Source organism: Cricetulus griseus (genome assembly GCF_003668045.3).
Source record: "Cricetulus griseus strain 17A/GY chromosome 1 unlocalized genomic scaffold, alternate assembly CriGri-PICRH-1.0 chr1_0, whole genome shotgun sequence".
NCBI lineage: Eukaryota > Metazoa > Chordata > Mammalia > Rodentia > Cricetidae > Cricetulus > Cricetulus griseus.
Window position 1 is genome coordinate 269,729,905 of NW_023276806.1, and position 14,159 is coordinate 269,744,063.

Here is a 14,159-nt window from a genome sequence, read left to right on the forward strand (position 1 = left end):
TAGGTCTTGGTTACACTCCAAGGCCCCAGTGACTAACTCAGAGCTGGAAGTATGACCCGGCCAGGCCTATGGAGCTCCATTCTAGGATTCTAGGCAGCCTCTGGGTATCCCATTGCTCAGCTGGGAGGATGTCTCAGAACTTTCATGCTACAGATACTGCCCCACGGCAATGGAACCCATCAGAGGAATACAGGGCCAGATGATCTAGAGACACCTTAAGTGGGGACCATGTATCCACTCTAGATCCAGATATTTCTCGATCCAAGCTGCCCAGCTAAGTAAAGTTTCAGTCATTTGCAACTGGAAGCATCCACAGTTGTAGCTGTGCTGTCCACCAAGTGTTACTCACGTGCCAGGTGTCAGGTGAAAGGCTCTCATAGAAGCCATCTCCTTTGATCCATGCAACAGCCCTGTCTTTGCTCTCATTGTAGAGATGAGGATAAGAAACACTCAGGCCATATAACTGGCAGAGAGTACCCAAGCCTCTTGGATTCAATCAAGAACATTTGGTATAAAATCTCATTTAACTAGACTATTTTTGTCATTATCCCTGGAATAATAAGGGTAACAACTATCTACATAGTGTTTATATTGGATTAGACACTAAAGTAATTTAGAAATGACTTGGGGGATATATAAAAATGTGTGGAGGTCATGTGTAAATACCACATCACTTTCTATAAGGGACATGGATTTTCTTATCTGTGTGTTGTGGGGGTGGAACCAATCTCCTCAGACACCAAGGGGTGGAGTCTCTTCGAATGGTCTGATGTTAACTAAACACGGAAAAATGGAAGGCATCAGTCTAAGAGTTTTGGAGCTTCAGTGCCTTATTAAGCTGGTTTTCGGCAGAGGCGATTAGAGATAAAATTTAAAAAATCAAAGCTAGACAGAATTTCTCTGTCTGTGCATGGAGCTAGCTAGACACTGAGGTTGTCCACAGGGAGGGAACAAGAGTGACCAGTTCCAAGGTTTAAAAAGACAGTATGGAAGTCAGACTGTGTGCGTGGTATAGGCTCTTATGGGGAAAGTAAGGAAGATGCCAGCTAAAAAGGGATTTGAGCTGGGGCCCAGTGCAGTCAAATGGCTGATGGAAACACGAGGCAGAGATTCTCCCTGGAGTCCCCACCAGCTGGCTTTTGCGGCTTGCAATTGATTTGTCATGGTCTGGCCCCGGGTAAGGTGAGGTCATTGTGGTGAAGGTAGCAAACGATCCCAGCATGTTCGCTGTGCCAGGCCTGGGCCTGCTTGTCCTCGGGTCAATTCCTTGCCCTTCTCCTGCCCTGCTCTACCACTGAGGGTAGGGGGTGGTTTCTCCTGCAGACCGCCTTCCCAGGGTTCCTATGGGACAGAGCTACTGCCTGGGCACAGTCAATGGCAGGCACCAGTGAGTGGCTGGTGTGAGCAAGAGTATTTCTCCCCTTTGTTTTCTGTGACAGAGTCGGCAATAGAGTCTCCTGTGTGACAGACACACCATAGCTCCTGTCTGCCTCCTGACCCCATCCCCTAAAATCGTGGTCAGGCACACCTGTAGCCAGCCCTAAGTAGGCGTGGCTACAGCTTCCCCTACACCATGATACTCATCTCTGAGTCTCTCTTGCTATCTTGGACCTCTGCCACCCACACAGTCAATTCTGTTTACTTGTGCTACAGCTTCCAGGTTTCTGGATAGCCAGAGGTCTAAAACACAGCCTTCTCCGGCTGGCAGCCTTCCATCTGAGTTCCTACTTGAAAACAGGTGAGCTGGCCTGGGGGTTTGGGCCAGCTTAACCCATCCACTCAAGTCTTGCTTTTCCTGGATGGCTCAGTGGAAACCAAGATCCGTTTTTCTCAGCCATAGGTTGGTCCTCCAGACTTCCTCGTGACTCCTTCGTAGGCCTGGCTAAGCTGAGTCTTCCTTGAACCCTTTCTGCCTTCTCAGTAACCGTAGTAAACATGGATTCTGTGTGGGCTGGCTAGAGAAAATATACTTCTCCTTTCACCAGAGGCATGGCACCTCATCGTGGCTTCTTGTCACAATTGCTTTTTCTTGTTTCTTAATTTAAGAAGCCAGTCTTATTTACACTGAATGTGGTGGCTGTGGTTAATGGTCTCAGCATATTAATCCACCTTCCTACAGCCAACATCAGGAAAGGCTCTGCTGATGCAAGTGAAGGTGATTAACAGTGTTTTTATACCACGACACCGAAGGACATCTGTCATCCGTGATATCCATCTCTTTGAAGCCGCTGCATCATGGGAAAAGCATCCTCAAATCCTTCTTTGTGTCTAAGAGCCAGGGAATTCATCTTCATCTTAGCCTTACACATCTGCCTCCTTGTGCCCCCAGAACTCCACATTTCCTATCTAAAGCCTTATCGCTGTTTTGTTTGAACAACCCCTATCAGAGGGTTCCCACCAGGCCAGTGAAGCTGTGGTTACAGCTGTTTGGGAACTGGTGGACCAACCAATGGGGCTGCTTTGGTGGATGGTTCTGTTGGCTGGAGCTGTGTGCAGTCAGAGCTGGCCAGAGTGGAAGATCCATGGGAGTATCCACCGGAAGTGGATGTTTGCTGACCAGCTCATCCCTTTCTGACTCTCGAGCATTTTCAGTGTATGTTCCTGCCCAAGACCTCTTGAGACAGTGAGTGGTTTTTTGTTTGGTTTTGTTTTGCTTTTCAACTTCTGCCAACTGTGTCAGGAGCAGAGTCCACACCGTATAGATGGCAGTCCTGGTGTTTGGGGGATGTGTCTTCTGGTTTATTTTTTTTTCTTTTCTGATTTTATCTTATTTTATTTTATGTCCTCTGTTTTTGATGCAACCACAGTAACCAGATGGACCTGAAATCCCAACCGTTCAAGAAATCTGCAAGCTCAGAGCCCCTGGAGGAATGAGAATTTTGTTAAGACACTGAGGAGGTGGTCCTGATAAACCCTCGCCTTCCTGTGTCTTAAGGAAAAATGAAGTGAGAAAGAGTGTATATTTCTCACTTGTTCCTCGATGCTGTGACAGAGTAGCCAGAAAAAGCCACTTAAGACAGGAACGGTCTATTTCTGGTGACAGGTAGAGTATAGCCCATCATGGCTACAGAGTCGTGACAGCAGGGGCGTGAGGCAGCTGGTCCCATTGCATCCACAGTCAGGAAGCAGGAAAGAACACTTGCTGATGCTCATCTCAGTGTCTGTCTTTTAACAGTCTAGTTCCCCAGCCAGGCACACGCATGACAGTTAAATCTCTCTGAAACTCCTTCCACAAAATACTATGACAAAGCAAGAAGACCTTCGCCATTAGCCCCTTGATCTGGTCCTCCCATAGAAGCTCCCATAGAACTTCCATTGTGTATGGCTTACACAACCTCTGGTATTATGTTATAGAGCAGAAAAGGGACCAAGAGGAGGACTCTGGTAAGTGCCCTCTGCCCCTTGCTTAGCTCCTAGCCCTGGCTTCTGCTTCACTTTGAGATAGGTCTGTGCAGAGTCACACCATCACGTCTAGCCAAACAGGTCACTTATTGCTTAACTCCAGGAGGTGACATGCCTATAAGACATGAAATTACACACTGTGCAAACTACACAAGAAAACATGGTGGCCTTGATATTTGCTGGTTTTACTTGCTACACCCAGACTTAAAAGGTCTTCCAGCTCTCCCATACAAATGTCCACGTATTTTTAAGATAGAGGAGGTGCCGTCCATTTTAAGAAAGCTTTAGATAAATGAACTGACAAGAAAGACTTATGTTACTTTGGGTTAAAAAAAAGCAATCTCCCATAGAGACAATATAGTATTATTTTAAAGTTGGCACGAATAAAATTATTCTCTGGAAATGAAACATTTACCCATATGAACTACACTAACTTATTCCATCTGCCGGAATGACCATGAATATTAGCAAGGGCTAATGTGCTCTGGGGTCCCCAACAAATGAGGCTGGCCTCCAATCAACCACAGTGTGGAAAATTATGGGTCATAAGTAGCCTTAGAGTGGTTATGACTACTGCATAGTGTACAGTTCAGGAGTTGAGGATTGGAACATTCGCCATTCTTAGAGCCAGCATCATCAGGAAAGGCTGGAAGCTCAGGTGGCAGGGTGGGGTGGGGTGAGGGTGGGGATGCTGTAGGTTGTAGAATATGGTCTTCAAGCACCATATCAGTCTAGAAAGAGAGCTCTTAGTGGTGAAGCAGAGGGGCGTTTTATTTTTGTACAGAACTGCATTGGTCCCAAAGGGCAAACTACAAGCACCACATAGCAACAAAGTGAGAGAGATTTGAAAGAAAAAGCTCAGGATGTCAAAGGCATGGTGAACAGTTGACGAAGATGGAGGGAATGAAGGACAGTGGGTTGGCGCAGTGGAATCATGACAGACCACAGAGGGCTATGGACATACCATACTGTAGCCTGATGCTCAGACCCCTAGAAGGCATGCTTTCTATGGCTGTTGAGCAAGCATGTGGGACAGAAAGGGAATAAACCTATCTCCCCACACCCACCCCGGTCACAACCATAGAGGATCTGAAAATCATTTTTTATTCTTTCTTCCTAGTCTGGTACTTCTCTCAATATATAATTTCCCACGTGGGACACACTGCTTTGCCAAAAAATAGCCTTTTTTCCTTAGAGTGTGTTCAGATTGAACTTGTTTTCCAGGCTGGGTTTGTGTCTCAGAAAATAAAACAGATGGGCCACCTAAAAAGTGGCACCTTTCAAGTTAGACACCAAGGCAGGGTGCCACCAAGCAGAGGTTCATCACTGGTAATTGGCATTAATACTAGACTTTTTTTAAATTCAGGTGCTAATGGATAGGTAGTCATATTGTAAGGATGATGTTGACAGGTAAGCAGTAGCCTTAAAAGTCCACAGTTACCAACATTATCAAGGCCCGTCCATCATGGAGCAGGGTCAAAACTCGGGCAGCAGAACCTTCCTTCTTTTATGTAATTTAGCATTTGCCTTTCCTCTTCTGCTCATCTTTCCTTTGGCTCCAAGTATCCATGTGCTTCTAAGTGAATAAATCTAATAATAATGGGTCTTGTGCAAAAATTTGAAAAAGCCACTAAGATTTTTCTCCCATTTATGAATCTAGAGAGGGAGGAAGGAGAACAGCAAGATGAAGAAATTCCTCTTACCCATCTGGGGATGTGTCCCAGTGTGAGAGTTTCCTTAGCATGTATAAAGCCCTGGGTTCAGTTTCCCATGATGGGAGAGAGAGACAGAGACAGAGACAGAGACAGACAGAGAGATGAGACAGAGAAGAGAAGACAAGAAAAGAGAGGAGAGGAGAGGAGAGGAGAGAAGAGAAGAGAAGAGAAGAGAAGAGAAGAGAAGAGAAGAGAAGAGAAGAGAAGAGAAGAGAAGAAGAGATTCCTTCAGAGAGGCTAGGAGATGGGATGGCCTGCTGCACAGATGAAAATGGTCCCTAGGAGGTCCTGGGTGAAAGAGAGGGGAAGTCAAGGAAGAAGGGGATAGAGAAGGCAGTTCAGGGAGGCAGGCAGGAGATGGGGGGGTAAGCTCTGATGGACTACTCTTGTCTTGCTGTAGATGAAAATTCCATTATAGTTCTTGAATGTAGATTGACATAGGAGCATGTATTTCAGAAAGATGTATTCTCTCTTCCATGGGGCAATCCAAACTAGACTTCAAGGACTAGTGAGACTTGGAAGCCAGCAGAACTGGGGATGAAACACAGACTCGAATCCAGGGTATGACAACAGGCTGGACAGAGAGGGGCTTAAATCTGTGTACAGAAAGCACAGATCCAGTGGAGAAAGCTGTCTCCCGGGCAGTGCTTAGACTTGCTTTCCACCACGTTACTAGTGGGATGAAGCAACTCTCTTTCCTACCCTACCTTGCATCTCACACAAAGTGCACCCTCTTCTTTTCTTTCCCGGATGTCACATCCTGACAGTCCCCAAAAGAGGAGAGATTATATAACTGTCTGAAGTATTACAGAGCACAAAATAATAAAGAAGCTATGTAAATGGCAAGGCGTGGGTCATGGCTCCCTTTGTTCCAGTCTTCATCACTGCATTTCAAAAATTACATATTTTTCCCTCATGATAGAAATTGAAAACCAAACAAAACCCAGAAAAACTCCTCTAAGTGCCCTCTCATGAAGGACCCTATTTATTACGTCACTTTATGCCTAAGCAACTGCTATTGGAATAGCAGTCAAGATTTTTTGAGAATCTATTGTGTGCCGGGCACTCAAAGCCACCTACTTCCATCTGTATTTCAGAGACAATGAATCCAAAAATAGAGAGGTTAAATGATGTATCCATGGTCACCAGGGCACTAATTGTTGAGCCAGAGACTTAAACTGAGTCCTTTAAATCCAAAGCCCATGCTTTTATTCATTAAACACAGCATCTCCCCCGCTCTCCCTTGAGAACAGAATTTTCAAGAGTTTACTAAACCGCACTTGGAGCCAGCCAGGCACCTATGTCACCAGGAGAAACTTCCTGCTAGAAGATTCTAGGTGCTACTAGACTCTTCCTTGTTTTCTCCCCCCACCTCCTAAACTCTGCAGAATAAACCTTCACGTTCCTAGATTTGAACTCCGTTCTCCCTTCTTAACGAGTAGAGGTACTAGAATGTAAACTAGTAATATGGCTGAGGGAATCCAGAAATCAGTATGTGTACTTTTTACTCTTGCAAAAGGAATGGATTGTTTATTGACTGAGTCCAAAATTTTACAGACAAGATCAATCTGGAGGAATGAGGAAGTCAAACAAAGCTTCAACTGAGGTATATACAAATACACAGGCTAAGGGTAATTTGAAAAAGGGACATTTCAAAATGTGACAGAAGAGTTCCTCTGTACCTTCTAGAACTCCATGGAGTGTTTTGAGTGTCATTTTCTCTCCAAAGATAACAGGGACTGGGGACAAATACTGTATTTACATTAGATTTTGGCCAGGTGATGATTTAGTCTCTCTCTCTCTCTCTCTCTCTCTCTCTCTCTCTCTCTCTCTCTCTCTCTCACACACACACACCACACACACACACACACACACACACACACAGGTGAGTCCTGCTACTTACAGATTACAGATTGACATGATTCCAGTAGATGCAGGAAAACATTCAGTAAAAATGTCAATATTCACTTATATTGAAGAAGAAATAATTCTTGAGACCAAAAATGCCAAGAAACCTTCTTTATTTGATCAAAGATTTCCCTAACAAACACACCAAAAGTCTCATATAGCATTGAAATTGCATTATTGTTTACTTGTTTGTTTGAGATGTGATCTTCCCGTGGAGAACATGCTGGTCTTGATTTCACCCTGTAGCCCAGGCTCTCCTTGAACTTTCAGCATCTTTCTGCTTCAGCCTTCTTGGTGCTGGAATTACAAATGTGAGCACTCTGTAGCAGTTTGGACTTCAAGTGCCTCTCATAGATTCATCTGTTGAAGGCTTAGTTAACCCTGATGATGCCACCCAGAAGTGGTATAACTATAGGAGGCAGGATCTAAATGGAAGAGTGAGTATGCCATTGGAGGTTTGCTCTTGAAGGGCATATTGAGACCTTGGCACTCCTTCATGCTGCTATGAAGTGAACAAATTTGTTCCTCATGGGCTTCTCACCATAGTATTGGACCTCACCTCAGGCTACAGAGCACAGCCCAGCATCCATAGATTGGAAGCTCTGATGCTGAAAACCAAAATAAGCCTTTTGGTTGCTTTTCAGCAGGTATTTTTTTTTCATAGTAATAGAAAGATGACGGACAGTTAGGGATGAAAAGAGAATGCCATTTTCATAGGTCCTGTTCATTGTTGGCTCATTCATCTTAACCAACACAGGAAAAAAAATAAATAAATAAAATGGAAAGGAAGGGATTTTTGTAGCCTATTTGGTTATTTATTTTTTTAAAAAATGAAAGAAAGCCAGGCCCAAAGGAGCAAACTGATAATCCCAGCACTCAGGAAGAGGGGGGAGGTCAACTCCAGGCTGGCCCAGGCTGCATAGTGAGACCCATGTTTCCTCTGGCCTCCCCGAGGAAAACGTTGGAGATTAAAACTTGATAGTAGAATACTTGCTTAGCATGATCTTCAACACTGCCAGAAAAGAAACAGACAAACATTTATAAAGAACAAAAGAGTTAAGCATGGCAACTGTAAGTTAAAGTGACACAGAACATTTAATAATCATGCCATCAGTCAAAGCCATACTGTTCCCATCTTACATATTAACAACCAAGTCAGAGAAACTGAACCCCTCGCCCCCCCCACACACCTTTAAACACAGTGGCATTACCAGCATAGTGGTATCCATCCATTCTAGTTGCTTCCATGCATTTTGACAAATTTATCACACAAGAACTGCCACAGTCAAGATATGGCATAGCAGCACCTCATCCTCGTCTCTCTGTTTCTTAATGCTCTTGGATGTGAGCAAGCAGCTGTCTGCGTGCTCCTGACGCCAAGGCCACCACCATGCTTCCTGCATGGCCCCTGCTGCAGTTCCTGCCTCCAGGTTCCTGCCCTAACATTGACTGAAAATGGAAGCCAAATAGCCCATGTTCTCCTCAAGTCTGTGCTTTGTCACAGCAAGGGAAACCAACAAAGGCAGAGCTTACTCCTGGTTCTGATTAAACTTGTCCTAAACTCAGCCCTTTGTGCTTTCACCTATTATTCTGTTTTTGCATCTCATGACCCTATTGGGTAAACTTCATACATTAAAAAGAAAATAAGGATGATTACAGTGTAGTCTTGGCAGTGCTGTGCTTTTGAGAAGTTTTTTTTTTCTCTCCCAACTTCCCATATTTGTTGTTTTTGCCTCAACAACCTTGAGTTAATCCCATGATAGCAAAGATTCAACTCTTCAGTGACTGTCATGCCCAGCAGCGTTGGTCCAGTGGGGGTTACAATAATGTATTCAATAATGCAGAATATCTCATTCAGTGACCGAAGGGAACATTCTGGACTCTTCTTGTTCAGCTAACCCGAGATGAAATGGCACCTCCTCTTGAGGAGTCTCCTGTCACATCTTGGATGAGGACTACCACCCGAGGAGCTGGAGAATCCAAGAGGAGAGTTCCTTGTTCTTAAATCAATTTATTCTTCATACCAGCAATCGTACAAACCCACAGAAAGAAATTTTTTAAAAGAACTTAAGGAATTCAAAACACTGAAAAAAATCAACACAAACTTGGAGGATTTTGATAGATGGCCCCTACCTCGTAATAACAAAATATGAGTAAGCCAGGGCCTCCACGCTACTTTTATGGGGACAAGTAGCCAGATTCAAAGTTCAATAAATTTCCCTAAAAGCAGACCATGAGTCACTCTCATAACTGGGGTAGAACTCAAAACTCCTCGTCCCTAGCCAGATGACAAATCATCAGCTCCGTGGACACCCGTACTGGGGCTGACAAATCCTTCCATGATGCAGGACCGTTCGGTGGCACTGTTGGGTTGTCGTTATCGAAGAGGAGGTGAGCAAATATTGTCTTCATTTTCGCTTGGAGAGAGGAGACAGAAGGCAAATAGGAATGATGAGGCGTGTGGAGGAGGAGAGTCTAGAAGGCACAGAACCCTCGTAAACCAATAAAGTAGACAACATGGAAGAGACCAGCTCCTTATGCTGGAAAAGAAACCATAAGTGGGGAAAGGCACAACTGGGAAGGAAGCTGGTTCAAAATGACTCTTCCATCTTCAATGGTCTATCACTGAGAGACTATGGCTTCAAAAAGTCTTTAGAGTAGGGACTCGGTTTCCTTCAGGGATGTGGTCCCTGGTGGTTATTGATGGCCCAGCAGATGCCCTACACTATATGTGTACTGCAACACTAAGTAGATTCTTGTGTGGGCTAAATAAATATTTTAAAGAGAATACATGAAATTGGGGGAGGGAATCATAGTAGTGGGGCAAAAAATTGGAGGAAAGGGAATAAGGGATGGACTTGGTCAAAGTACATTCTATACATCTATAAAATCTCAATCAATAAAAAGGGGGTGGTAGAATTCTTTGGAGTATCATGAGCTGCTGTGAAAGGATTTCTAAATAGATCTAAACAGTTTAAAGACTTTTAAATAGATGCCTACCTTATAAGGTGAGATTCCAGGTCTTTTCTAGTTGACATTCTGTCATTACTAAAATCATCCTGGTTTGCCGTGTGAGAAGAAAATTTCACGACAAAAACAGTCAGAACTTCGAAGTGAAGGAAAGGCACCCAGGAAGGAAATCGGAGCTGTGCATTCAACTCTGTGAGGGTTAATTCCGTGATGAATCATGTCCTCAAATTGATTTTGCGGTTAAAAATGGGCAACAATCTGCAGTTTTAAGTGGTTCGGTCTAATTCTGAGCCAGAGTTCAATGTTGAGGGCCATCTTCCTAGAAGCGATGGGCTTCTAGTCACTGTGCACTTTACCCACTCTCCTGAAGTGCTCCCAGATGGAGGACTTGTAGAGTCATCCCATCTATCCAGTTCAGGAACTAGACTTGCTCAGCTACAGTTTGCTTTGCTGTTGTTTTGTCTGTTTCTATTTGCTTCTCTTGGTGCTGGGAACCACAATGTCCACCTGAAGGCTGGGGACACAGCCCAATTGGTAAAATGCTTGAATCCCCAGTGTACATACAACGGTCAGGTATAGGGGGAATATGTGCTTGTAATCACAGTGCTTGGAGACAAAGATCAGTGTAGGACCCTTGGGGTGTTGCTGGACTAGGGAAATCTGAGCTCAGGAAGAGACCCTAGAAATCAGGTGGAGAGTCATTGAGGTCTGTCCTCTGGGTACATTTTAAGATCTACACTGTAGTATTCTTAACCATATCCAGTGCAGTATTCTGCTTAGAGCAATGAACCTAGATTAATCACCTGTAGAGGCTGTCATGGTGTCTTTCCCTGTAACAAATCTGTCCTGAGAGCTTTCATTTATACTAAAGTGTAAAAGTCCTTAAAAGTTAATGTCTGGAGCTGTCAGGGGAGGACTGCAAGTGTTCTCTGCAGTCTTCCCACTGCCTTCGAAATCCCTCATCTTAGGGATTCCTGACTCTCCCAATTTATTCCATACCTCAAGGGCAGCCAGCAAATAAGTAATGCCTGTCAAAGCCACTGGGTGGCACTGGCTGGCCTGAGATGCGGGCAAGAGGGAGGATGAAAGAAAAGAGATAGGAGAGTTAAGGAGGCAGGGGAACCAGGGGCCTAAAGGAAGAGCCATGGAAACAGAGAAAAAAAAAAAAACCCAAGACAAACAAACAAACAAAACCAACAAAACAAACAAACAAAAACCCCAGAAACTAAGGCATAGGCAAAGCTCCCTATGAACCCTCTAGGGGGACATCTCCTTAAAACACACCCTGGTTTGGAGCAATCCTCACCCATGTTCATGTTGCCAACACCCACTGTGGTTCTTGGAAGCCATATAATGCTCTGGGTGATGAACCATCACCCCTCTCAGAGAGACACAGTCTTCAAATAGGGAGGTGACACAGTGTGTGCTCTCTCCTCTTGTTTTAGGACTATGATGGAAAATGGAGACCTTCTCCAGTGGGCTTCTCAATCCGTGGTCAATCTTTGCACTGCAAAGAGGAAAGCAGGGATATCAAGACCTTGCTGTCCAGGGCTCAGCAGTTTTATTTGATACTGGGCTGGGTAGTAAATGTGTTAGTCTCAGCAAGCCACACTGTCTCTTTCCCAGTCCCCCACCTCCGCCACCATAAGGTAAGAGCAGGTGTGGCTATGTACCACAAAAACTGCACTTTCAAAAAGCAGACAACAGGCCAGACTTGCCCATGTCTTGCTCATTTGGGTTCTTCCAAGGTGGTCTTTCTATTTTTTTCCCACAACCTTGTCCTTACAACTTCCAACAACAGCCTTGGTTCAGGACTATCTGTTGATTCTTTTCTTCCAATTTAGGTTGACTTACTCCATAAACTCGGGGGAACCTTGGGGGCCTGTAAATGGCGTCCCCTGGAAGTACTGCCATCTGAGCCTGTTCAAGGGCTGTCTCAGGCAGTGTTCCCAGGGGACTAGACCTCTGAAGGTCCCAGGACACACAGCTGCTGAACAGTCCACATGGCACTTGAAGAACATACTTGATGCCTATGGTAGAACATGGAATTTCAGGGATGCTCCAGCGGCAGTAAGCGGACCTCAAGCTGGATGGGTGTGGTCAGTTCTACTTCAGACCACAAGAGACTGTCATTCATTCCTGGAAGCTTCCAGCTGTACCATCTACCCAGCCTCCTCTGCTACTTAGAACCTTCACTGGTCACTGCTCCCTGCTCTCACTCCCAACCACCTTCACTTATTTTAATACTAACATGGAATGTGCTAATAGTCGATTAAACTGCTTCTCATTGAGGGCTGTTAACATTTTCATAAGTTCAGGGAGCATTTTAAGTGAAACATGCAGAGCCAGGGATGGAGCAGTGCACCTCCTCGTACTGATGTGTGATATGAAGGCAGATTGGTAATTTGGTGGGAGTGGGTAGGAAGACTTAGAAGTATTGCACAGGCATCACAGTGTATAGTCTCTGTGGCTCTGCAGAATTCTGTTTAGGATGGGAATGACACTTTTTGAAATTGTGTCACATAGTGGCAACCCAGGCAGTGTGTGTGTGTGTGTGTGTGTGTGTGAGAGAGAGAGAGAGAGAGAGAGAGAGAGAGAGAGAGAGAGAGAGAGAGAGAGAGGTGGGATAATGCTCTTATTCACGTAAAGATTTGTCTCTCGTATCGGTTTAATTAAATGCTGTTTGGCCAATAGTCAGGCAGGAAGTAGAGGTGGGGCTACCAGACTAGGAGAATTATGGGAAGAGAAAAGGCAGAGACAAATCAGCCAAACAGAGGAAGCAAGATGAGAATGCCATACTGAGAAAAGGTAGCAAGCCATGTGGTTAAACATAGATAAGCATTATGGGTTAATTTAAGTTGTAAGAGCTCATTAGTAATAAGCCTGAGCAATAAATAAAACAGTTTACAATTAATATAAGCCTCTGTGTGTTTATTTGGGACTGAATTGCTGCAGGACAGGGTGGGACAAAAACTTCCGTCTACGTGTGTGTGTGTGTGTGTGTGTGTGTGTGTGTGTGTGTGTGTGTGTGTGTGTGTTCATGAGCACATGTATGCATACAAGCAAAAAAGAGCAGCTTCTCTAAGGAATAAACAGCTAAAGTATGAGCTTGTGTTTTGTAGCATGAATAACAATTGCTATTAATAATAAAACCCCAGAGAGAGATATTGGGGTGAATGCTGAAGATCAGAGAAGCAAAGCAGCTAGCCACTGGAGAGTTCTCACCTCTACCAAAGTTCAGACCAAAGGGGTGATCCAATGAACCTCAGACTGCACTGAGACTGCATTGAGTTCCTGTCTTATATTCCTTTCTATTGCTGGGATCAAAGGTGTGAGCTCTGTTTCTCTTTTAGACTGATTCACTCTCATGTAGCCCAGGGTGGCCTTGAACTCAGAGATATACCTCTGTCTCCCAAGTGCTGGGATTAAAGGTGTGGGCACCACTGACTGTAGTGGCATCTTGTTTCACCAGTGGATTTTCAGTGGTGGCCGAATCCTAGGGGTGTGGCTTCTGGTGTGCAGACATGACCCCTTATAAGGAAGAAGAGGGATTGGCTCACTCTCTTGGGGGTAGTTGGAACTCCAGAGACTATCTTCAGGAGCTGGAAGACCTTGGCAGTTATTTACTATTAATTGTGTAAGTGCTTCCCTAATAAATACCTGTTAATCATTTATCTTTGGTCTTGTGGACTCATTTAAACCCCGCTTTCAACTGCCTGTCATCTATGTCTAACTAGTGGCTTAGTGTGTGTGTGTGTGTGTGTGTGTGTGTGTGTGTGTGTGTGTGTGTGTGGCTAACTAGTGGCTTAGCTATAAACCCTGATCATCAGACTAGCTTTATTTGTTAGATTACAAAAAATAAAATCACTACAGTGTTTTGAATTTCCTTCTTTAGCAAGCGAAAGGAATTGACATGGGTGAGATTTTTTGTATGACACATGAAGCTAAACATCCTGGGCTCTATGAAAATGTATTTTTCTTCCTAAGACAGAGTTTTGTTGACAAGGTTGGTCATGGGAAGGTGCGCTGGAGACCTCTGAGATATTTCAGAGATCTCCGTTTTTCCAACACAGACTGTAATAGTGACCTGTTCCCTGAAGGCCTGAAGGAGCTGCCTGCAAGACCAGTGAGACAAACATGTAGCAATGCTCCCTCAGATGCCCA

At 44.5% G+C, this 14,159-nt stretch overlaps 1 long non-coding RNA gene across 1 annotated transcript; it reads left to right on the top strand.

Annotated features, from left to right (window-relative positions):
• The first annotated feature begins 9,316 nt into the window (after nucleotides 1-9,316).
• On the top strand, nucleotides 9,317-12,768 carry LOC107978225. Its single transcript, XR_003481094.2, has 3 exons — nucleotides 9,317-9,416; nucleotides 11,441-11,644; nucleotides 11,840-12,768. It is a non-coding gene; the product is annotated as an uncharacterized LOC107978225 (long non-coding RNA).
• Nucleotides 12,769-14,159: the final 1,391 nt, after the last annotated feature.